At 38.9% G+C, this 24593-nt stretch overlaps 1 long non-coding RNA gene across 2 annotated transcripts in view; it reads left to right on the forward strand.

Moving 5' to 3' along the window:
• The window catches only part of LOC135789460 (uncharacterized), a 58349-nt gene that overhangs the window by 9611 nt on the left and 24145 nt on the right, over positions 1-24593 (forward strand). For both annotated transcript variants that reach the window (XR_010547567.1, XR_010547568.1), the window contains exon 3: positions 18880-18924. This is a non-coding gene — a long non-coding RNA (uncharacterized lncRNA). The remainder of the gene's footprint in view (positions 1-18879; positions 18925-24593) is intronic.

Genomic DNA, 24593 nt, shown 5'->3' on the forward strand with positions numbered 1-24593 from the left:
CTTTACAGCGCAAATATTTTAAGTATATCCTGGACGTGTAATTATAACTCATGCATCGCGCGTCGGCTAATATCAACTGCGCGTCAAGCGTGAACACACGCGGCCTCGCGCGCATCTTCTTGCATCTTCTCTCGGCGCTGATGCGGACGGCTACCTAAGAACAAATTAATATACCACGTATCCATCCTGTGCACACCTCGCGCTAGCGCCGGTAGGAGCAGCTACCATTAGTATTGTCACTAGGTATTATAGGTTTACTGAAGGAAAACCTTGGTTTTAGATTTATTCACGTTGAATGAAATAAAAACAGTAAATTTATGTGTAGTTTAGTGATAACTAAATAAAATTTATTAAAATTATTATTTTTACATTCATAAAGGAAACAGGAACAGGAATTGAGTTTTTGAGCAATTTTATGCTAATTTCTTTATTTTTGTCCTAAATTAATTTTTAACTGAGTTTAATCGAATTTTACATGAAATCCTTGCAATTTCAGGCATTTGCTAGAATTATATTAAATCTAAACTTGCTTCACTACTTTTGCACTATCTATATAACAATGAAGCATAAAGTATTGTCGATTTTGTCAAACGACACAATCTCAACCAGGAATTAATTTTCTTTTCTAAGTTTTGTCGTTAAATTTTTGTTACAAATCAAAAATTATTGCTTCTCACCATCTTTACTTATAAATATCCTCGCGTTACTTTGTAGACTTTGTAGAAGACAATTCAAATCTTCTGCGTATTCTACATGCAGTATCTGCAGGATGCTTTAACTAACGAAGAGTACCTACTAGTAGTCCCAGGCAGCCTTGAACGAGTGGGCGTACTCTTATAAAGATTTCAATCTAAATTCTTTCAAAATTACGCTCGCCTATAAGCGCGTGTGTGCGCGCACCGATACACAGCGGCCGCGAGCCACGCATATAAACTACTTAAAAATTATAAATCACCGCCGACGGTGACTGCGCGCCTCGTCTCCTTTATAGATTGCCTCCGCGCGTAGTATTTTTGTTGCGCTCCAGTTTTTCTTGCACAAGAACTCGGCGTCATTCCCTCGGGTTCTCCTCTCAGAGTGAATAGTGAATGAAATCGTTGTGCCGGGGTGGTTTTATCAAACGTGCGCATCTTATGCCTGCGTTAATGCCTTGTTAATTTAAGCTTCAAGTCAAGTTTTTGATGTGCTCAAACAGTAGTCAACGCACAAGGTGCGAATTCAGTTTTTGGTTGAAAATCGTTTATTCAGTCAATGAATGAAACATAGGTATTCGTAAAACGTAGCATGTAGCAGAAAACACCTGTTGATTTAGTTTGGTTTTTGTGTATATAGACAGTTCTTGCCATGTTTTGTTTTGAAATGCAAATATAATTCTTTGAAATGTTTATGGATACAACTTGTAGATAATGTAATCCTCGCGCTTGTGCGTTTTTGTTATTTTTTCATTGCTGCTGAAATTGCTGCCGTTTGCCGTTATTATGTAGACAATAATTAAGTTTAGTTTAAGTCTTCTTGCTCGAATGCACGGCGGACGTGTTGATCGCGAGGCGAAGGTGTGCGTTTTCGTGTTGGTGGCGGATGCGCGTGCACACGCTCGCTCGATCTTCGCTAGGCGCAGTGGGCTGCGGATGGATCTGGAAACCGATGAACAGGTTTCCATCGCGCGGATCGAAATGTCCGGCGGGCATCGCCGGATAAGTATAGCTTTTAAAAACGCCCAGGGCTACTGTCCTTGCGTACACCCGACGGCTATTATAATAGTTATTTTCAATGTACATACCTACTCGACGAACGCAATACGGTAGGAGATGCCAATCTTTGCATTTCTCTTCACTGACACGTCAAACTGATAAAAAGCGGGGGAAAGTTAAGTGTAGATTAGCTGCTGAGGTAACTAGACCAATGTTTGATGGATGGTGAAAGGAAAATCAGGAAATTTCAATTATAACATATTTTATTTCGCGTAATATTTATAAATTTATTCCAGTAGATGGCGCACCACGTCAGTAATTGTACTATTTTTGCAGTTTTTATTGTGTATCTGTAAAAAATTACAAATGTAGCTTTCAATTACAGTAGTTGCACAATAATTGCACTATGGCTACTTTGCATATTTAATAACGTCTCACCGAAAACCTCTCATGCAAATGAAATGCATTCATATTTAAGCGCGACCATCATTAAGCAAAGTCTCGCACTGGTATCTGAGTAATTATATCCCTCGACTTAATTACCAAATAATTATGATTCAATTAACCGCTGCGTTGCGCTGCAACCGCGCGGTAGGTAGATACAAAAGTTGGTATGACACTTACCTGCTTCTGCTTGTTGCTCGTTGATGGCATTAAGGAAACATTATTGCGCTGGATTCGTCGGTGTCCGGCTGTTCGGCGGCTGGAAATTGTGATAAATGCATGTTTTTACTGTGTGTAAGCAAACCGATATTAATTAATTGTTAAAAAGCGTAGTTAATAATAGCCGGCACACCGGCGTTGCGCGCTTTGGTGTTGTGCGTCATTATTGGGTTCCGGTTTTCTTTTCGCTCGTTTTCTTTGCTTCTTCGGTTGATTCGGCGCCTCGCGGGCATGCGCAGGGAGTCTTAATTGATATTCAAATGCGTCCGCATTAATTCGATAATTAATACTTACGCTGCTGCTCATTATAGGACTATAGAAGATGAGATAATGTTGGATTAGCAGCACAAAGAGTGCATGATTGATTTATGTATTGTTGTGGAAATGTTTCGCAATCTTGATCAAAGAATCTCTTTCAAAAATACAAAAGTATGGTGAAATTAGTACACTTCATTCTGTGTCTTGGCTTTTGACTGGTTAATTGTATATTCACGAATTTTGCGAATTCTTTTATCTTTTTGAATTTCTAAGCGCTTTAAATGCTTTGTTTTTCCGCAGTCGAAATTCCATGCGAAAAGTTCATCACTGCCGCCGAAGAGTAACATAAAACGTTTCATTAACACATGCTCGTTTTAAAGAGATAATTATGGTGTATTGCTAAGTTTGGACGTGGCGTTAATTAGGCACAGTTTCACACTTTCTTGACTTCACAAGCACTTTTTTAAAACTACCGCCGCAGCTGAACGCATATTCAGTGCATTTACTTTGCATTACTTCACTTTAACTTTAACTAGAGGAATTTTAATACGAACAATTTGCGAAAATCTTTTGTTGTGGAATTGCTTTGCGTTGCTGTTAGGCTTATTACTGATCAAAGTGATGCGTGAATAGAATGAGTATCCGCCGCGCATGCCGTCATTTAATATATTTTTAATTCAGTGTAGGTAATTTGCGCGTAATTTAATTCGTTAATTAAAAGCTGATTATGGCAATTTAAAAACGATTGATTAGATATATTTTACCAGGAAGCTATAAAGTTTATAATACAGATAATCATGAGTCAGTGAGCACCGCGCGCGATGCCGGCATCTCTTCTCTGACCCAGGGCAATTCTAAACCGCAGCGGTGCAATCGCGAACGGATTATACAGCGAATTTTTATGACTCAATTCAATAAGCAGCTAATTGACGGTGTCGGCGATGTATTTTCGATTTGCTTTGAAAATTTGAATCAGGTGAATAGAATGCATCGTTAGTTACGTGTAGAAAATAGGTGGTGCTAATTTTTAGTACTTTTTTTTTGCAAACATTTTATGTCTTAAGCAGTAAAATGGCATTTTAATGTTTAGGCACTAGAATAAAACTTGGATTCTTGCATTTCTTGTCATATTTAATAGTTAAAATACATGTTTTGATGTTTTAACATGTAATTTTGCAAAAAAAAAACGCAAAAATATTTCATATTCACATTAGAATAAAAATATTAAAAGTATGCAACCCAACATTCATAAATATGTATAAAGGTATGCCTAAAACAAGTTTATTATGCATTTATTTTCAGTTTTATCTAGATAGTCACCTGTAAACCAATAATATTGGATTTGCAGGTGAAGTGGAAAGTTAAAATACCGGATTAAATGTTTATCGTGTAAGCAAGAATGTGCTACCGATAAAAAATGGTATTTGAAATCTATTGAAAGCATGCGGCCATTAAAAATGTCTTCCGTTTCGATTGAAGTATCTAAATCAAATTACACTCGACAAAAAACATAAAATAAGCAGTTTACTTTCTTGGAAAATGTTATAGATTGGCGGCCGCAGGCGTCGAAACATTCGATACAATTTAATCATTGCATGTTTTCACAATAATATAATAACAAGCAACTATTTATTTACTTAGTTTAAAAAAAATATTAAATTAATTTCCTCTTAAAAAGGATATCCTTAGTGCGTTAGTGATTTCGTATTGATTCACCGCGATGTAAATTTGATTGTAAACTCGGTTGAGTTATGTTGTATCTACAGTTGAAAGAAAGGATAAAAAAAAACACAACGCTGGAATACAATTAGCTTTGACCGCGGCTCGCAGCGAGTATTCTCAGGTGTAAATTAGGCACGGTCGGAAATCATTAAGCAACGCTGCGCCGGGCACCTATTATATTGCGGTGGAGGCGTTGCTTCTTCATACGTTTTCGATTTACATTTCCTATTAGTTACTTGCCTTTTAACTACGAACACTCTGCGTTAAACAAAATTAACTATTGCGCAGAATGCCCTGCTGGACTTCTATGACCCGACACCTATTAAATCCGTGATGTACAAAACAATAATGTTAAATAAGAATCAAAAATAATCATTGCGCAGCTGTGTGTTGTACATATTATAGTGGTGGTTGAAAAAATAGAAAATTGTGCGGGTGCGCAGCGAGTAATAAAAAAGCAACAAGCGCTCGTCGCGAGATGTAGATAATCGTGATGCGGCGATCAGGATGGTCGGAGAATGTCGGCGTCGTTATGCGCGCAGGTTGTTCAGGCCGCGCGCTGGTTGTAATATTGGATCGAAGTATGAAAGAAGCCGATTTTGACGTAATTATCGTGTGTGCGGAGCGAGGGCGATGGGGTCAATGCGGGAGCATAGCTAAGCAATGGCTAGGCGTATGCCTCGCGGTCGCGCAAACCAGTTCTCGCTTTCGGTAGCAAACCTGCGTGTGTGTTGCATACTTTGTTCCCTACATTGTGGACGTCCTCAAGAACGGACATAACCTTTGTATAAAAATTAATAAACGCAGTTTATGTGTTTGTTTGGTTGCATACATCGTGAATCACTTGCACTGTTAACTTGAATTTAATTTTAGTCGCTTTGTGTGAGTGTGTGTGTTTGTATGTTGTTTTAATTGCATACACGTTAATAAAACCCTGACTAATTTTGGTTATTAAGTTATTTATCATTTAGTTTTAATTGTCGTCTCGTATTGCGTCAATTAAACGGCGCGCAGCGGAGAAATGTATAAATAATTCAGTTGTTATAAAAGTTAACGACTCGCCCGTACGCGCACTCGCTTACAATGTGTGTAATTTTTGCGGCCGTTTTAGCGCAAACTTTAATTGTATTGTAATTAGCGAGCACTCGTAAATGTGCTCGTTGCGCTCGCTGCAGTGTTGTGTTGTGTTGTGTTGTTGGTTGCAATGCACTGCAACCCGAATATCTTACCGATTCGCATAAACGAACGGAACCCGACAGACGTAAATATTTAATTGAAACATTAATTCGCCGAACGGCGAACGGATAACCGTAATTAATCGGATGGTTCGGCGCGGATGTTTCGCGTGTAATTTGCACTATAAAGTGGGCGTTTATGCGGTGAGCGCGCACACGAAAATGCATTCGATCATGAAAATTGTATCAACGCATGACTTGCACCGCACTGCACTGCATAATGCAAAACTTTGTTTTTGTAATTTTTGCTGACTCAGCTTTACTTAACTTTTTATTAAATGCGCGCAACTGCGTGGAATTTTATTTTATTTTTCGGCTACAGTCGGTGTAAATTTAAAAAAAGTGGCGTCTGCGGAAGAGAATAAGGGATTGCGTGTCATGACAGCAATCAGCGACGATTATGGCAGCGCGTGGTTCACTAAACATTTAATTGCCATGGGGGTAAAGAAAAAAGCTTTCAGGTAAACCCGACCTCGAGCAATTGCTGAAATTGTGCGCGAGTACACATTAAGTATCGTTTGCTTTGTTCTAGAAGCAAAGTGGTTCACCTGCTCGCACTACTCAACAAGTTCAAAAACTCAAATTGCTTTACTGTATTATAATATGAAGTGATGTGATGAAATGACGAAAGAAATCACATAAATCTATAACAGTTATTGCAGATTTTGTCTGTTGATGCGTGAAACAAGACACTAGACGCATTGTAGTGCTGTTGTTTCAGAAGCATTTTTCCTTGATACCCCGAGGGCCTCGAGGCGATGCACACACACCGCATAGTAGTTACACGAGTAACAACGTTACGAAGCATTATTCGTCTAAATATGATGCTTTTTATATCATACTGCGTCTGCGGTCTGAGACCCGACCTGTCGAACACAAGTTTGCTCTAAATATTGTAAATACACGTTCGCCCACAAGTGGGTTCTCTGCCGGTAGGTGCATGCGATGCAAATGCGCACGGCGGTGCACTCGCCGAGATTGGTATGCACGGCCATGGCCACCCTCGCCTTGGGTCAACGAAAAATATTATCCGCTTGAGTGCGCACCGATCTCATCATCATAATAATTACGAATGCCGATGAAGCAGTCCGGCGCAATGCTTTCGCTTCGCCTGTGTGTATGTATCTCCGACTTATTTATTCATTCACTCACTCACAATGAATTTGTTTATTATTACGTCAAAATATTATATCCACAAAGTACGCGTCCACATCTAGTGATGATATAAGATGCTCGTAATGAGTATCAGAAAAAGAGTCAATGAACGAGCAGAAAGCAGAGCGGGGAGAAAAAATTCAATTTATTCCTGGTGGGTGGCAGTTCTGGTTCTCTCTCGTCTGCCGTGCGTTTTTTTTTTGTGTGCGGTTTTGCTTTGCGTCATGACCACATAAGCACATCTATTACATCTCTCGCAAGTATTATGTAATTTCGCAAATATTAAATTGTCTCCTGTCAACGGTGTAGTTGTAGTTAACTGAATTTGCGATCCATAAATAATACAAGGTTTCACACGGGTTTATTTCGTTAATTCATCGTGTTTGGTATGTGCCGGTATGTCGGATATACAGCGTCGAATGTTAATGAACATGTGTCGCTGAGATTCCCCGGCTTTATAAACGTTTTTTTCCGCGTCGTGTAGTTATTTAAATAAATGTACATATTTTTGTCTTGATAGCGGTATTAAGTTTGAAAATATTCAATATTTAAGACTCTACCTGCCCTCAAGGAACGAATATCGGCGCCTGGTCCAAATGTCTGTCGACCTGTGAAACAACTCAAGCTCATTTTATATGTTAATTTAATACCGCCCACATGGGCCTAATTATGTTTCACCCCCAACTTGAATTTTTGATTCGTTTTGAAACAAATTTTCAAAAAATTCACACACTTAGTATGTTTTTGGATACAAATAAACTGGTAGACAAAAAATTGTATTGTGCAAATATTGTGAGTAACTATGCACGCGGCTGTTCAATGAAATAAATCACAGTTAAAAGAGAAAAAGATCAAAATACAAAATAAATTATGATAAATATCTATTTTGTAAGCCATTAAGCAGCGCTAAAGATATTAATATATAATGCGCGCTTGTTTTTCATCTCTCAGCGCGCGCTGGATGCGCGCAATGAATCGCGATGCGCCGAATGCATCTAGGCGGCCAATTTGAATACATACGTGCAACGCATGCGGCCGGCCTGTGTGTTCATTTCTTTTTTGTGCGTGGAAAAGATGCGCTTATAAAACCTATAAACAAGAGAGTAAATCACAAGTTGTTGGAGCCGCCGGTGGCATTACAACATGCCTTCTATATATTCGCTTTGCATGCGCGCATGTACTTATCCAACTTATGGTTATTTTTGGGATGGATTGCATTTTGCACCGACGCGTACATTTTGTGCTGAAAATGAGGGGGCGTTGGATAATTTTATTGTCGGTTATGTTCAGAAACTATTGATTTTTTGTGGGGTATGTTTGGTTGCATATTTTTATGCGCTGAAGTGTAATTTCATGCATTTGTGTGAATTCCGCGCAGATGATGGACGTAACCGCGTGCGAGCTGTCACAATTCCTCATAACTGCAACAAATAGTTGCCGCGGAGTCGGCGGAACAGATTTAGCCGACCGCGGTCGGTCGGCAGCGGGCGTAGTATGATCTATGCGCCGGATTAGCGCACCAGCTACAACACCTGACAGGCAGCGATTTTTCCCCAACAATCCGGCGATTCCAGCGCGAAATAGACGTCTCCATTTGCGTGTTGATGTCTGGCGGTAATTTTACGTGTCATAACCTACGCGCACCTACGACTCAAAGGCTCTACGCGCGCGCCGCCGCGATTTAACGCTTTCCTAGCTTAATTATCCATATATTATTTATTATTATTTCGCTCATCGCATGCGGCGCGATGCGCGAATGTGTCCGGGCATGCCATTAATGATCGCGACTTCGGCTCACCTGGCGCGCGCGTGTGTTGCATTCATGAGTTTTCAGCGTTTCATTATGTTATAAATAAATGAGGAGCGCTATGAATAGAAATCCATTCCAAAAATTTTAATGGTACGCATATCTACGAATTTATGCCGTATTAAAATTACACAATGCGCGTGCACGCGGGGCATATAAATGAGCGTTTAAAAATGATTGACGTATGTAAGACACAACATAACATATCAATTAAACGCCGGCGCGCTGTATAAATAAAAGAAATAAATGAGAAAATATCGAAATGTTGCCGCTTCGATCGTGCCGCGATCATTATGCTTTTCAATTTCTAAATCTCTGCCAAAACAAAATTAATTACACTCCAGCGGGGCATGATTTATAAAAATATTGCCCAAATTGTGACATTGTGTGTCGATCGATGCGAATAGAAAGTAATTTTACACCTTAACTAACCGTATCTGTACGCATCAGTCGTAAAAATCCGGCTTAAATTGAGTTTAAAAAGACGAGCCAAAGCGTTTTTTTTTATTGCATGAATGTTAATGTTGCATTCTTGTTGGAATCTATTTGGAATCGATACGCATGGTAGCCGTAAGACGCAACCAATTATCCGAACGAGCCGGTTCCGGACGCACAATCAATCAATTTTCTACACGTCGTAATTTGTTATCTCGATTTCTACTACGGGCGTCCAGGTTATCTTCAAAGAATGCGCGTATGCATATCAAAACAATTCGTATCAAAAAACGCTCATATCCAGAGCAGAAAATAGCCGCGACGATTATGATACTTGGAACAAGCCCATACGTCATGCGCGGTGAGTAATGTACGAAAGAAATTACTGATGCATTGCACTCTGGAAGCTACAAATCAGTTGCCAATGATTCGATTCATTGATTACACAATTTGTTAAATATTACCGCTGCATACTAATTCAGTTATAAACCAAAATATGATCTCTAGAAGCTGATGCGCCCTCTGGCGGGTAGTTTTGAAAGTTTGTTAATTATCGCGTTTTATCGGTTTTTCCGTGCAGATCATAATTTTTCGTGCTGTGTTGAGTGTTAAATTTCCAAAATGTGTTTCTCCTAGAAATGAGTAAGAAGTATCAACCTATGATTCGATTGCATGCAGTTTACAAATAGATAACTGTTTCCCGATTAAACTAACCTCAAAGTTGAGTTTAAACTTGGATGGTTTTCAACGTTTGAGTCGTTGGTCGTGCGGTGCAATTAAATGTAAGAGACAGGCGCGGTAATTTAACAAATATCCAACGTTGAGCGAATTAAAATGAAATGCATCAGAAAATCAGGAGCATGTTGGTCGAAATTCCCCGGACGTCAGCGGCGCGGCGGGGCGAGGTTTCTAACATCCGCGTGTGCGTATTACTCCATTATTCAGTTGGCGAATCCTTCGCGCCGAACATGCAAACGATAAATCACGCTTGTTAACGCCGTCAAGTTCGCCGCGGACGTTACAATTTCTCGGTGCTCCTCACCGCGCGCGGCGATGTCTACCTCTCCGGCGCACTTATTCCAGCGCGGAACGCAATAATTCAAGAAGTCCTGCTCGCCCGGACATCAAACGATCGCACGCATATGAATGCGACGCATTTCTCTCAATACAAAACATCACCGGCTTTCACACAACGTTTGAATACGAGACACACGGCAAAAATCGCTGACATTCAAAAACTTGATCCTTTGATATTTAGAAATTGTTAGTTGTGATTTTTTTTTTGGTGGTCGGAGAAATAGAGATGAAATAGTTTGCACGGTTACAGTTATATTTTTACGGTTGTAAACATCCTGGAAATTTGCTTCACTTATTCGATACACATTCTTATCACTGATATGTCTGTTCTCTGGCGTTATTACACATTTCGCGCGATGTGAACGGAGAGTTATGCGCGGCAGATATAATGCTGGTTCATAAAGCAAATGCCGTCCGTGTGTGTGAAAATGTTTTATTGCGAGAAAATTTAATGCACCTGGAAATGTAAGCGCGCTGAATTAACATTTTTCGAATTTCGAAAGTGGAAAACGCAATAGTTTTACATTTTTGTATTTATAAAAAAAAATCAAAAATACAGTAAACGGTTGCACATCTGCTGTATAATTTTATTCCCGAGCGATTACGCCAAAAGCGCATGAAATTATGATTATTAAGCGATTGGAGAACTTTTATGGCGTCTAAAATTTGGTCCGATATATAAATAATGCATCGATAAAATGAGTTATTCACGATGGGCATTAAATGTTAATGCGCGACAATTTATCCCGAATTCAGCATCGATATAAATTTAAATATTTCATGAGTGCGCTTACGCGCGGCGCCTGGGACACATTTGCGTTTGACTTAATGAGACTTAATAACATTATTTGATGGACATGTGTAACAGCGCGCATAAATTAAATGTCAAACTTTAAATGGTTTCAAAAAAATAAGGTAATAAATGAATACATTTTATAAATTAATTTTACATAATAAACTATCATAAGTCAAGTCAAGTGGCCTCATGTCCGAGGAAAAGTGAAGTTTTTCTGTGGACGTAGGCGTGCGCGATGGTGTGAATATCAGATAGATGCTTACCATGTTAGTTTGCGGCCAGTTTCGCGTAACTTAATACATTTTTCCAGACAGCTAATTTAATATCCGCCCGTTCGCGGACACGCGTTATAAATGAGCCGTCGAAGACGTGCGTCTCGCGGAGTGGGCGAACGTTTTTGACGCCCAAAAATTACTTACTGACTTACATGTTCATTAATAAGAACGTGTTGTTGTGTTGTGTGTTGTGTTGGAGGCGCAGTGTGTCAGTGATATGTGTAATAGAATCGGATTGTTGTTTATAAACGTAAATGAGATGTAAAGTTTAAGTTGGGCAAGAGTCGAAAAAAAAAAAAGATATCAGTCCGCGACGTTGAGAAATTTTCGACCCGTTGACACAAGAAGATGGAAGAATTGGAAGGCTACCAACGACTCAATAACAACACACAAAGAAAAGAAAATGTCACTGTCACACAATAAGAGAAAGTCACTTCAGTAACTTAATTCTTAGAAATTTTTGAGAACATTTTAATTTTTGCTTGTTTTTATTATAATTTTAAGAATGTTGATATGTTGATATGTAAATGGTATCCACCCGCTCATAAAATTAGCACTGCTCGTTTTACTACTGAAAACCCGGTGTCATCGAGTGTGGCAATATGTAGAGTGGAATAAAAACACTTGTAAGTACTCGTTACTTCTTTAAATGCACAGGACCGCACTCTGGGGGAATGTATATGAATGTGCATCGGGTTGAAATCGTCGCCGGTCCGCATCTGTATGTTTACAATTGTTCTGTTATGTTTTCTCACACATACGCGACCAGAGTGGGCATTTGTAAAGGCGGAATGATCGGTAGTCGGTATCGTCGGCGCGCACCGCGGCAAAAGCGCAAGTGCGGACAGCTTTACGTCCATTAGTGTCCGCGCTCTTGTGTGGGCCGCGGCGAAAGATGCTTTTAACGATTAGTCGCTGCTGCGCGGCGGCGCAATGACGCTCTTTGCGCTCTTTTCGACAAACGTTTAGCGGATGATTATCGCCGCGCTACCGCCGCCGATCGGGGTGTTCTGGGCGTTTGCGTTTACTGCCGATTAGGTTAATTCACTCGGCTTACACATGCCAAGAGCAAATAACTTCAATTAAAGCTGATACTCACTCTGGGCGGAGATTTTACTGCGAGTAATTTTGATTGAATGTCATCTGGGTTTATTTTAACGCCCACGGTTGCCCTCACACGATGTTCTGACAAAATAATAAATTTATACTGCAATTATGTGATTATTTTGGAAAGATTTAGTACCTATTGTATCAATTGACGCAAATGCACCTTGCACCTTTAAAATGTAACCTGCCGGTAATTACAATAACGGTGCATTTAAGAGAGGTTGGGACATCGTTTTTTTTTCTTTTCGTTAAATTGCATTACTCGATTGTTGTTATTACTTAAACAATTTAAATAGCTCGTAAAACATTAGATAGGATTGAATAAGTAATAAGAGTACCTACACCTCTTATATTCTATGATTATAGCTTCTCGTGAAGTTTTGTTAAATATTTACGACATTTGTAAACATTTCTGTCGTAACCCAGCTAAGGTTGAAAATGGATTCCAGACTTTTCAATATAATCGTAATCTTGGTATTTTACGTCGATGAATAGGATGCAAAAACAATTAGAATTTGTAGCTTCACAGGATGTAACTGTTTTAAGATTACCTAATATTGAAGTAGTCGTAACCTCCTCCCAATAACAAATAACTTGCTGATGTTTCCGGTGGGTTAGTTTCCCAATTCCGCGCGGAAACTGTCCACGGACCGGAATATTTCGGTATCCTCAAGAAGTAGGTTTAATAATTTTTAAAATTAAATTTATTCACCGGAATGTCCGCCGTCGGTTGATGTTTTGTCATCGGTATTTCGATGCAGCGGCCGCGACAAGCCAGAAAACTAGCACTTGGGCAGAGTTTCCTGGTTGTTTTCTCGTCTGCGCGTTGTCTCGAAAAACATTCCGTGTATTAGTTTGTTATGTCAAACTAATGCCAGCCATTCACAGCGCCGCGACTGTTGGGTAACATTTTATTTCATTCCGAATGTGCGTCTAGTTTATGCGAGTCGCGCGAGCATTTCTAGTTCGCCGTGTGTCGAAACGGAGAATGCGCGAGAGGTAGTAGTACGACATCGACATGGAATTCTTTCCGAATGCAACCAACTCTCAGCAGGCTTATACAGATTGAGATTTTTTTACGGCCGCGTAATCAAATTAGAACAGGCTTAATTACTGGTCGCGGTCTTAATTAAAAAGCGATAAAAATAACGTCCACTTTTATTTTTTTTATTTTTTCTTGTCGTGTTTTGTTGTTTGTTTGTTGTTTGAATGGACATCGCCGTCATCTTGCTGCAGTTTCACATTCTAATAAATCATAGCGTAATTACGTTTTGTTCCCTGAATTTCGCAGCTCGGTTTTGGCGATTACGGTACGTGTGTGTCGCATTTGTTAAATTGCACGCGGATAATTTACAACAAATGCGCCTCGCGCCTGCGTGCATTACCATTTTTCGCATGAAAGAAGGCAGGTGGTTGAGTGACAATCAAAGCGGTGAAACACACGCGCCTAGGCACGCTCGCGAAACGCATAAAAACAGAGACGTATAACTTTTCTCGACACTTGCCACGAGTCGTTTGTTTTTATTGCAAATGACAGTGTACAATACCCTTTCGAAAATAATGCCTATGCAAGCGGACAAGCAGGGATTTATCGCGTCGTTTGATGTTGGTGCATTTTATTTGTAAACCTGGTGTGATTGTCACAACGACGCACACGACGCGAAAATGTCGAAAACCGACTCAATTTACTTCCTCGAACACCAACACCTCTCTCACGCAGTAACTTATCTTCTGATGACAATTTTACTAACATTCGTTAATTATGAGACTTGAAATCGTAAAGTTGTAAATTAACTAGCTAATTAGATGTACGACTAATACGCGAACAATTCGTCATTGCGTCACGTAACAACATTAGATGTTTCAGAGATAATACGATGCGGTTATCAGCGTGCGCCGGGCAAAACGGGAAATTCACCGCGATTGCAAATAAATTATTTAACTCTGTCGCAACCTCGCGCAAAGATGATGACCGAGAGCTAATGGTCGGCGAACTTATTGCGCGCGGCTCGCGCGTTCTAATGGAACAGTTCCTTCGGAATCGTTTCCAGTTTTAAATTACAGCGGCTCGTTTGTGCGCGCGGCGAAATAATCAATGAATGGATAAGTGATAATTAAAGCCGCGATTGATTTATACGCGATGTTACCGTCTATAAGTAGCCATTAGAAAATATTGATGAACGATTGCGTTAATCGAGCCATCATCTATGAGCAAAATATTGCCGGATGATGGTGTTATTGGATTTTATCACCTTGTACACTTCCTTTATTATTTTATAGCAATCAATATAACCTTTTAAATTACTTCAGGTCAAATCGATCTTATTACCTACTAGTTTTTGCTCGTGTTGATTTAAAAAATGCTTTAACTATGATTGAATCTTTAAATTAATTTTCATGTTTTATTTTTAAAACCTGTAAGTTATAGTTTTGTGACAAAATGTAGCTTATTTTATTATTTTTGATCGAAAATTACTATATCTCAATATTTATCAAAATTCTTTTGCGTAGTTTTTGCGTTAAAACGTAACAAACAAACAAAACACTCACATTTTCATTTATTTTATTAATTTAGATGAAATAAAGTCGGTGGTGATTATTTAAAACTCAAGATCGACTGATACTATTTTTATGCTCTTTGGCTTTTGTTTGCTGGGACAACTACACATCAAAATATTTAAATATTTCATTAGGGGTAAAATTAAAATGTTAATGCTTTATTTGTTTTTGGAGAATGTAAATCAAAAAGCCCGCGCGTCGCGGTATTTAATCGAACATAAAACGCTCGTAAACATAACAAAATTAATTAATTCAGCCTACACAGCAGCGACTGGTTCCGTTCCGGCCGATATCGTTTGATAATACACACTAAATATATAGTTTGTATCAACCGGTGAGGTTTTACATCAAATATTGAAATATTAAAGCATAATTAGGCCAAATATTTATCTACGCCTCAATGCCTCGTCTGAATACGAATACACCTTGCAGTCATAATTTCGTTGTGCAATCATACCTCACACGCTGGATATAGCGCTGCAACGTACGAGTTTTAGATCGACGGATTATAGCGCCGATAGTTATTATAAACCGGCCAGCAGCGGCGCATTGAATGAATGTAGGCTGAAAAGTGCTCCCCGTGGTGTTCGATTCGAACTACTCGTATTAGTACTTACTACCTAACACAATTATACGCGCGCAGGTAACACGCGAGAACAACAAGTGGCTGGCTGTGTGTGGTGGCTGTCGGTAGTCAACGCGAGAGATTCGAGTAGCAGCAGCTCGTTGAGTTCGTTACACATAGTTAGTTTCGTGCGCGTTTGGAAATAGGTGGAGAACAACGCCGTGGGGTTTGCGGAAATGGTCGCGGCCGTTTCTAGTTTTCCGTATTGCTGCAGAGAGTTCCGCGCCATTTGCGTAGTATGAGAGTACGAGTATATAGGTAGATTGGCTGCAAATCGAAATCGCTTGCAGAAATCGTGGACGGCTATTAGAGCGTTGTCGCTAACCGGCGAAAAAATTCGTGGATATAGGAACGGTGGTTATTGTTGTTCGAGTGTGGCAATTTATTCACGACTTCCGTTTGATTCAACATTTATTGTTTGCATTTGTGCATAATTCTTGAACTACATAGATAAATTGTTTTGCGTTTTAACCAATACCTTGAAGCGTTCCACCGGTTTATATTTACAATTTTTTTTTTTGTAACTGTGCATTCACATTGTTAACAATACTTTTGAATTGTGTTGGTTTGATGTAAAATTTGTGTTTTCAACCACTAGATTGCGTTGAACGTAAAGTAATTTCGTTTATTTCGGTTAACAAAGAATGAACATCTCGGCAAACTGCTCGCTACCCTCGCTCTCAATTAATCTTGTCTGTAATGCGTTTAGCCACTTGTTAGTTAATATTCTATTACACTTGATGCCAATATTATAATGAATAAATAATAATTATCCCCCTCCTGAAACTATTTTCGTCTGATTCTCTCTCAGTGCAGTGTTCACTTGTTCTTCTACCGCGTGTGATCTGCACACATGATTTTTTTCCTCAATCAGATTATGCAAATTTAAAATTAGACGAAATAAATAAATCCACCTACTTTTACAAAAATTTAAATAAATATTTAGGCAAGATTGCTTAACTAATAATAATTTTTGAAATGTATTGATAGCACTTAATATACTTAATTGGCTCATTAATTCTCCGATAAATTATTGGGAATATTAAAAGCCGCTTTAGTCCTCCTACGCGCCATGCGCTCACCTCGCCGGCTAGTGAAAGCAGAAATATCATTCGGAAATAATAATTTATTACTAAAAAAAAGCGATCGTTCTCCGAACTAGTAGTGCAACGCATGTAGGATTACGTACTTTTTTCTCCAACGTCGAATTGATTTAAAACATATACTGGTTAACGTTCAAAAACTATTAATTACACGATTTTGTAACGCAAACCAGCGGCGCTCGGATTGAAATTTATTAAACGTCATTAAGGGGCTTAAAAGGGCGATTAGTTAGCTTCCAATTTCGAAGAAGTTATAAGATGTGTGCCAAGTACGTTACTTCATATATCATTAATTTTTCTAAATCAATTTAGAAACAAATTTGTACACGGATTTGAAGAAAACTTGAAATTAATCAAAAGTTATTTTGAAAGACTTTGCTAAAATTATACGTACGTGCAATGTTTTTTTTTATTTCTTTTTCGTCACGTGCCTGAATTAGCATAGATAGATTATTTCTGTATAAGTGCATTCCATAAAATTTTGTATCGATTAAACGTTATTTTATCTCAACTGGAATTAAAAGTAATTAAGGCATAAATAACGTCCTTACACCATTTTTATTATAACGTTTACGTACACACCGCTAATAATAATTGCTCGCCATTCCATTTCGTGATAACGCAGCACTTAAAAACGCTGTGCAGCTATTCATTTAAAATTTATATTAATTTCTTCATTACGCCTCGTGGATTTTTACGATGCGCACGTTTTATTACCACTTGTTTTTGTTTTTGCTTCTTCTTGTGACATTTGCATGTGTGGCATAACAATTTTTGCGCTAAACATCTGCGCATTGTCATAAATACGGGCCATATGCACAAAAAAACTTTATTAAACAAAAATAGCATTTATAACATAAACGATAATTTTTATTCAAGTTTATAGCTTAGGCATTGAAATGTTATTGCAATGTTATCTATAAAATGCGCTTCTAAAATGTATACTGGTAGCATTTTAACACTCATCAGCATCAACAATTTTAATTTTAAGTACTACAACATTAGATTACCTGGCGACCTGGCGTGCACAGTGTAAAGACTGTAGGGAGTGTAGAGGAAATCATTTCAGATTAAGAGCAACAAGAGTTTCGAAATTATACAGTGGCTTGCTGCGCGTAGAATAAGACTAAATTATTATACTTTACCACAGCCAGTCGTGCTGGAGATATGTCTTTAGCCAGTGGATACTGACACTTAGTGGCCAGCAAGTGTGTGTATGTTGCCGTGGTTCGCTTAAAATGTGTATTGATTGATTTAATTGCATCCCAGAAGCTCTGCAGCGCGCTTGTCAACCGTGTTGAAATTGCTGCAACGCCAACTCACAAACGTCTCTTATCGAGCGTGCAGCAGCCGGTGAGGAACGTCGTAAATTATAGGTTTGGTGGGTAACTGCGCGAGAATTTGCGTTTTTCATCACGGGCACTTTTTCTTTTTGCGCTGGACACGGTAGCGAAATTAGATATGAAAATGTTTTTTTTTCGAACGTTTCAAGTCATTTCTTTGATTTCTTTCTTTCTGTCTTTCATTTCAATAAGTTCCCACATTAAAACAAACTCATCATCTATCGATCTCTAATCGCAGAGGATGTGTGGTAATGGTAATGAAACGTAGTTACCATAATAACCAAATAAATAACTGTAGCTAATGCCACCGCCGAAAAAAACCGGCGTGTACGTGTGTTTATTTTCGGCATTCGTTACAGATACGCGAAGCAAATGATACATTTCAAATAATACGCATTCGTAAAGTGTAAAACGCGCACTAAATCATTATTACACTTTGTAGAGTTGTGCGGCGTTTCACACGTTACACATTGACTTGGTGGAGAGAAAGAAATAATTTGTGCGGCTAGTCGTCGGGCATAAAACGCTAATTATAGCCTCAATATATTGTTACCCTTTTTTATCACGCGATTTCGCCTCTTCGCGGCGCGCTTTTTATGTGCTTACGTGCTTCTTATTTGTTTACCGGCGGACACGACGCGCCGCGCGGCGCGCATTTCGGCACGGTCGTGGCGATAAATTTTTCTTTCTATCGAGTGCGCTGCTTATTTGCGGACGCTTGATTTGTTAACCAGATTACAATCGATTCTCTCGGTGTTCGAATAAACACTACATCGGATCCTACACGGATCGTACACGGATTGTATACGGTGTATCATTAAAACCTGAATTATCTAGATGCGTATTGATGAATTGAAGATATAAACCACATAAACTGGTTATAAAAAAGCAGCATTAAATAAACATGCCTTTTCGTACATTATGGGAACTTTTTATTCGGTAAAATAATACTTTGGGCATGTTTTTCATTATTTTACAACTTATTTTACTTAAAATGCCTTAGATTGATTTTTTTCGTTTAATTTCAGGCTCGGCGCTCGGTTTTCGCTCGTTCAACCTCCCAACATGTTTCGGTAAGTGTTTTAAATAGTTCAGCCCCGTTGTGAATGGAATTTCACGCAAAAAACAATGAACTCACAAAAGGATATTTATACAGACCAAGTCCGGAATTAATAAGCACCTATTTAGTTGCATGCGCAAGCGCCTTGCGTCTATTTGGATCGTTAAGGTGCATAACTAACCGCCGTGGGGCGTTTAATCTTTTTACAACAGCCGGTGTGACACTAATATTATCTATGATTTATTTTAATAACTTCTCGGTATGCGTGCGCGTCTCGGGTGTGCAACAATTCGAGCATGCCAATTCTAAAAGTGCGTGCCGCTCGCGCGGCTACCGCGCACAACACACGAAGTCGTTTGTCCTTTCGGGCAACCAGCTGCCGCCGCTCGCGAAGACGAAGGTAAACACACACGAATTTCGTGTTTGCGCGTTGTGTTCGTTCGTTCATACAACTATGTTGCCACCATCTTCATTCACACTTTTGCGCCGCCGGTGCTCGCGCTCGAGTTTATTGTGGATCTGAATTTAATCACTGTTTTAACGATTTGCATGTGCCGCGTCCGCGCCGTTTATAAAAACTGCGCCGGTAATAACATTACATCAATGTCAATTATCTGCCTTTGCGGGGCAGCTAATAAAATCAATTCGTGAAAGAGTGCATCAACTAAATCAGGCAAAACGGCAAAACACTCTGGGCAAAAATTGAGTTTTGAATTATTGGTCCTTTCTTAAAAATAACACACTGTATATGCACGAAATAAAGAAACGGTTGATAATAAATAAGAGGAGAAATTGTTATTAGCATTCCCAACGAGCGTAGCTTATCGTCCAAGCGCCTTTTCGGCACGAACTGAAATATCGAGCACGTGCCTACCGATTTCTACCTCTAACCCCAAAAGAAAAAAGACAAAAAGACCGAATAATCTATCACTGTTTCGACCTGGACCTTTCAAAAGGACCACGGAGTTCCAACGGTTTGTTAATTTCCTTTCGCTACAGTGTTTTTTTTCTTCTCTTTTTGAATAAGATATGACATGATAGACATTAGTGTGCACAGTGCAGCATTATCTAATCTCCGTTGCGTTCCTCAAAACGGTCGGCTGGTTCCGTAATAGGGTTGTGCTTGATAAAGAGGCGCCGTGCGTTGATAAAACTTAATTAAACGGTGCTTTCGGGACGGATACGCGCGCGAGCATTACACCTTGATTGACCTGCCTAACATCTTGCACCTTTGTTGAGCAGCGATAAGCGAAGTTAACTTATAACTTTTTAAGTAACTGTCTTTTAATTTTTGAGACTTCGTAGCTAGGGGTATTCACGCATTGACGACTTAATAAAAATTAGTTTTCAAAGACGATTATCGTAAATATTGCAGCGGGGTGATTTCATAACGTATAAAAGATGCAATAATCATTAGTAGAAATTTATCGAAAACGTTTTATGTCTGTAATAATACTTCATTGGTAAACTAGCATTTTATTTCGTTATAATACGTTTTTTGCTTTTGATTTTATAAGAATTGTGCGTTAATTATTTAAAATTAATTTAATGACATTCCGAATATTATATCTTGCTAAAAATGAACAGTAAATGAGTACGATCGAATGCGAAACTAATTTAATCTTAACTTTCCAGTTATTATTTCATTATTATATCCATGTTAGAGCCGGTGGAAATCGCAATCGCTGAAATAAGCGAATTTAATGTTATTAATCATCATCGCAACGACTCGACACACTTAATTTACGAACAATAATGTAATTATTGTAATTACAGCGATTGCTTTAATCGAAAATATAATAAATAATTAATGCTTTTGTACACTTTTTCCGTATGAAATTGGATAGGAGTTTAAACTTTGAAATTTGTAAAACTAGTTTGTTTTCTTTTTTCTGTGCGGCGCGCGGAGCGTGTGTGTTTCGAAAACGAATATTTTGTATCTATATGCACAAAATATAAATGTCACGACGTCTTTATAATGCTTTTGTCGATTACTCAATGACATGTTTATTGCTTTTATCTCAGACACTTAATCGCATACGCACGTTTAACTAACTTACTTACTATTGACATCGATATTTTCGTACTTAATATCACTTACCGTGTGCAGCAGGTGGTTTTTACGAGGCGCGCGCCCACGACTCAAACTTCTAGCGTTTCCAGTCAGAGACTTTAAAACATATTCATGCGTCGTCTAACGCACGATGAGAAAATAGAGAAAGCCGTTTTATTTTCGCAATAAATTATCATCGAAACAAACGCGGTAGCGAACAGCTAGAACATACTCAATTGCTACTTATTGAGCAACACCATTATAATTTTGTGCGTAGTTTCAATGCGTGTGCTTGTCTGCAAATTGTTTTTATCGCGTGCGAAGATTCATACGCGCGTGTGTGTCGCTGCCATATTAGGCAAATTCGAATTTATCATAATTATACCCGGAGATTATTATTAGCAATAAACGTGTGCGACTTTTTCGTTGGTTGCTGGTGCGTCGATAACCGTTTTGCCATAAAAATCGATTAAATATAATTAAGCCATAAATCAAGTAGCGCACGCGTCGGACGCATTTACCTGCCGATATCATCGGGTAATTTCATTATAATTACATAGGTTACACGAAAACGCGTGAACTCACTACACAATGCATGTGTTTTCCGCACCAGCGGACGCTTCCTTCTCACTCCAACGAGGACGTGTGGATATCTAAATAAAAGTTTTACTGTGCACGATGGCCAGGAAACGTGCAGTTCCTTATTATAACCGTTCAGAGGCGCGCAATTTATGTTAAAAACAGAAATAAATTGCGAATGATTTATTTTGCAAGAATTATGTCTAGAAAGTACGAATTCGCTTTGCTGTGAGGTGTAAAACATCGGTGTAAGTAGGTGTGTTGAGATGAAATTGTCATTTTGGATTTTACGTGCCGTAAATACATGAAATTACGATGTTTTATGTAAGATTCTGTTTTTACTACACTTGACGGTCTAATAATAATGTATGTTTCTTAAGTGTGTTAATTGGTTGATCAAAGGGATGAAAGGTGAGAGGGTTGACGTCAACACCACTACAAAGCGATTTCTTCGATTATAAACCAATTTGATCGATGAGCGCTTTTAATCTAGAATCGTATCATCACCTGCTCACACGTCGTGAGTGCTGGTAAAGGGGTATCGTTACACACTTTAGATATCGTATTAAAAATCAAGATCATGATTTATAGTGCTATCTATAATGGCTAAAAAATGGTCACAATGTTATTTTAAAGCACAAAAAATATCATCTGTGGAATATTTTAATGCACATCGACTAATCCATTGAGTAAAAAGTTATATTAAGCGCATATTTAAAAATTATGAACTATTTTTTATTTTTTTGAATTCTGTTTACAAAAAATGCAAATTCAATGCGCAAATTCTAAAATAAAATCTTTTTTCTTTTGAAATTATTCGCTGTGTATGCAACATTAAAGCCTTTGTACACAAATAAGTATCACTTCCAATAAAAATGAATGATTAATGAAAAATCTATAGTGTTAGGTTAATTTCCGCCGCACGCGGCTCAATTAAAACGATTCGCCGTACTCGCTGCATATGTATGAGTGACTGCGTAATTTTTGCGTGTGTTGCGATTGTGTGTGCACCTCGCGAATATACGCGGCTGATTAAAAGTGCGCGCGCGCCGCTAATTAATTTACTCACTTACGCCGCGCCGGGCGTAATTCAGGCCCCGCGCGCGCAAATCGTAATGAATCACACGCGCGCACACACCACACATCGGCCGGGCGGTGAGTACAAATGGACATTATGGACGGTGTCGGCGCGCGGAAAGGAAATCGCGGCGTAAAAAGCAATTACACTCGTAGTCGTGGCCGCGGTCTTTAATTGAAGCGCACGAGCCCACGAGCTAAGTGTAATTTCTAGTTACTAGTTACTAATTCTTACTTTCAGCTCGCCGCCGACACCGCCGCGTCTGGATGATAAGAATAACGCTCGGTTTAATTGTATTAATAAGTTGTGATTTTCATTTTACACGTGCTTGCACACGGGAAGACACTTAAAATGCATTTCTAACGAAATAAAATGTGTGCGTTGATGAAAAATCAGTTTTATCGGAAGAAAAACGTTTAAAATCATATTTTTATTTGTTATGCTAAAATGTATTTATGACAATAGACATCTTTATTTTTTGCGCGCGTGAAGCAGTCTGGGCCGACAATAAACCACTTTGCCTTTGACATGGCAATTGCAGAGAATATTTGCGGCGTTTATCTTTTCGCTACTTGACTTTAACTTAACGCATTGCATTGCTTTGCGGCGACTTTAGACGCGTCTCTGGATCGCAGCGCAAATCCAAGCCATCCGTCAGTTTTAAAAGCCACGCATGAATATGTATCGTAACGGGCCTATCGAAAATCGATCTACCAACAGGCCGGCCGGGTCGTACCTAAGTAGCACCGTGTGGCTGCTGCTAGCGAACCGAAACAACAAATAATCTCGCGCGCGCGCGACTCCCGACGCATGCATGCATTCCCCAGCTCCTCGGCGTGCACGGATGGTAAAAAAGATAGTGGCACATAGGTTGTCGTTTAATTACGAATTCATTGGCAATAAGTCTTTTTGACAAATGCATTAATCTTTGAACGGCGCTCGCCTGCGCGCCGTTCGTTTGCTTCAATTAAAGACCATCGGTTAGAAAATGCTCCCACAGCATCGAGTTGCTATACATATGTATGCATGGATAAATGTTCAGGCGATTTAGAACGATGGAACAAAACGGGAGCGAGGGCGGGTGGTAAGTATTTAAATGGCGGGGCGTCGCGCTGCGTGAGTTGGGGAATCACTGATCGAACACGATTTTTCTTTATTTTTTATGAATAAATCATTGCCATCTACACGCGCACACACAACAAGCATACCTATATGGGTTTAACTGTATATATTTATAAACAGTTTAAAAATTGAATCTTTTCGCTGGCAGCTGAATGGAAACAAATTTTCGATGGAAAATTAACTGCGTAATTGATTCGAAAGCATGAAAAAAAACTTCACAGCACATTGAAATTGTCGTCTACACATTGCGACTCGTCTAGAAACCACCAGTTTGGCCATCAATCAATCAATCAATCACAAATCAAACTCAAAATCTGGGCGATTCATTGAAAACTTGATTATGCTATATATGGAAAGACAGAAGACATTTGCCGGCCTCAATTCTTGCGACTTCAAATCCAATTATAGACGTATCGATGTATCGGAATGCAATTAACGAGTTTTACTTTTAATTTAAGTTTAAATTTTCAGCGTCTATAAAATAGTAGGCAAACATAGATATTCCTAATCGTTTTAAAGTTTGTTTGATGAAACAAAAAAGTGTGTTTAAGGAGCTTAGAAAGGACATCAGTTTTAACAAGTGTTCGGAGGCATTGAAACGGTGTGAACGACGTTGGTTTATGTTAATCAGATACCAGTAAGAAGATGCATCGGGAACAATCAGAGCAGGCGGCAGTGCAAGTCGTGTTTTGAATGGAATCGACGCACCGAAACAGTAAATCACTTGTCGTCCTCTTCGTGCTGCTAACGCTTATCCCAACTTTGAAGTTTTATCAGTGCAACAATACTGGTAACCATTGCTAGTTGACTGTTTAAGTTTGACTTTGTTTTGAGCATTTAACACATACAC

This window comes from Atheta coriaria, unplaced genomic scaffold (assembly GCF_025399875.1).
Source record: "Atheta coriaria isolate IRGN ID8LTWV9N9 unplaced genomic scaffold, Caltech_Dcor_3.1 hic_scaffold_3_pilon, whole genome shotgun sequence".
Classification (NCBI taxonomy): Eukaryota; Metazoa; Arthropoda; class Insecta; order Coleoptera; family Staphylinidae; genus Dalotia; species Dalotia coriaria.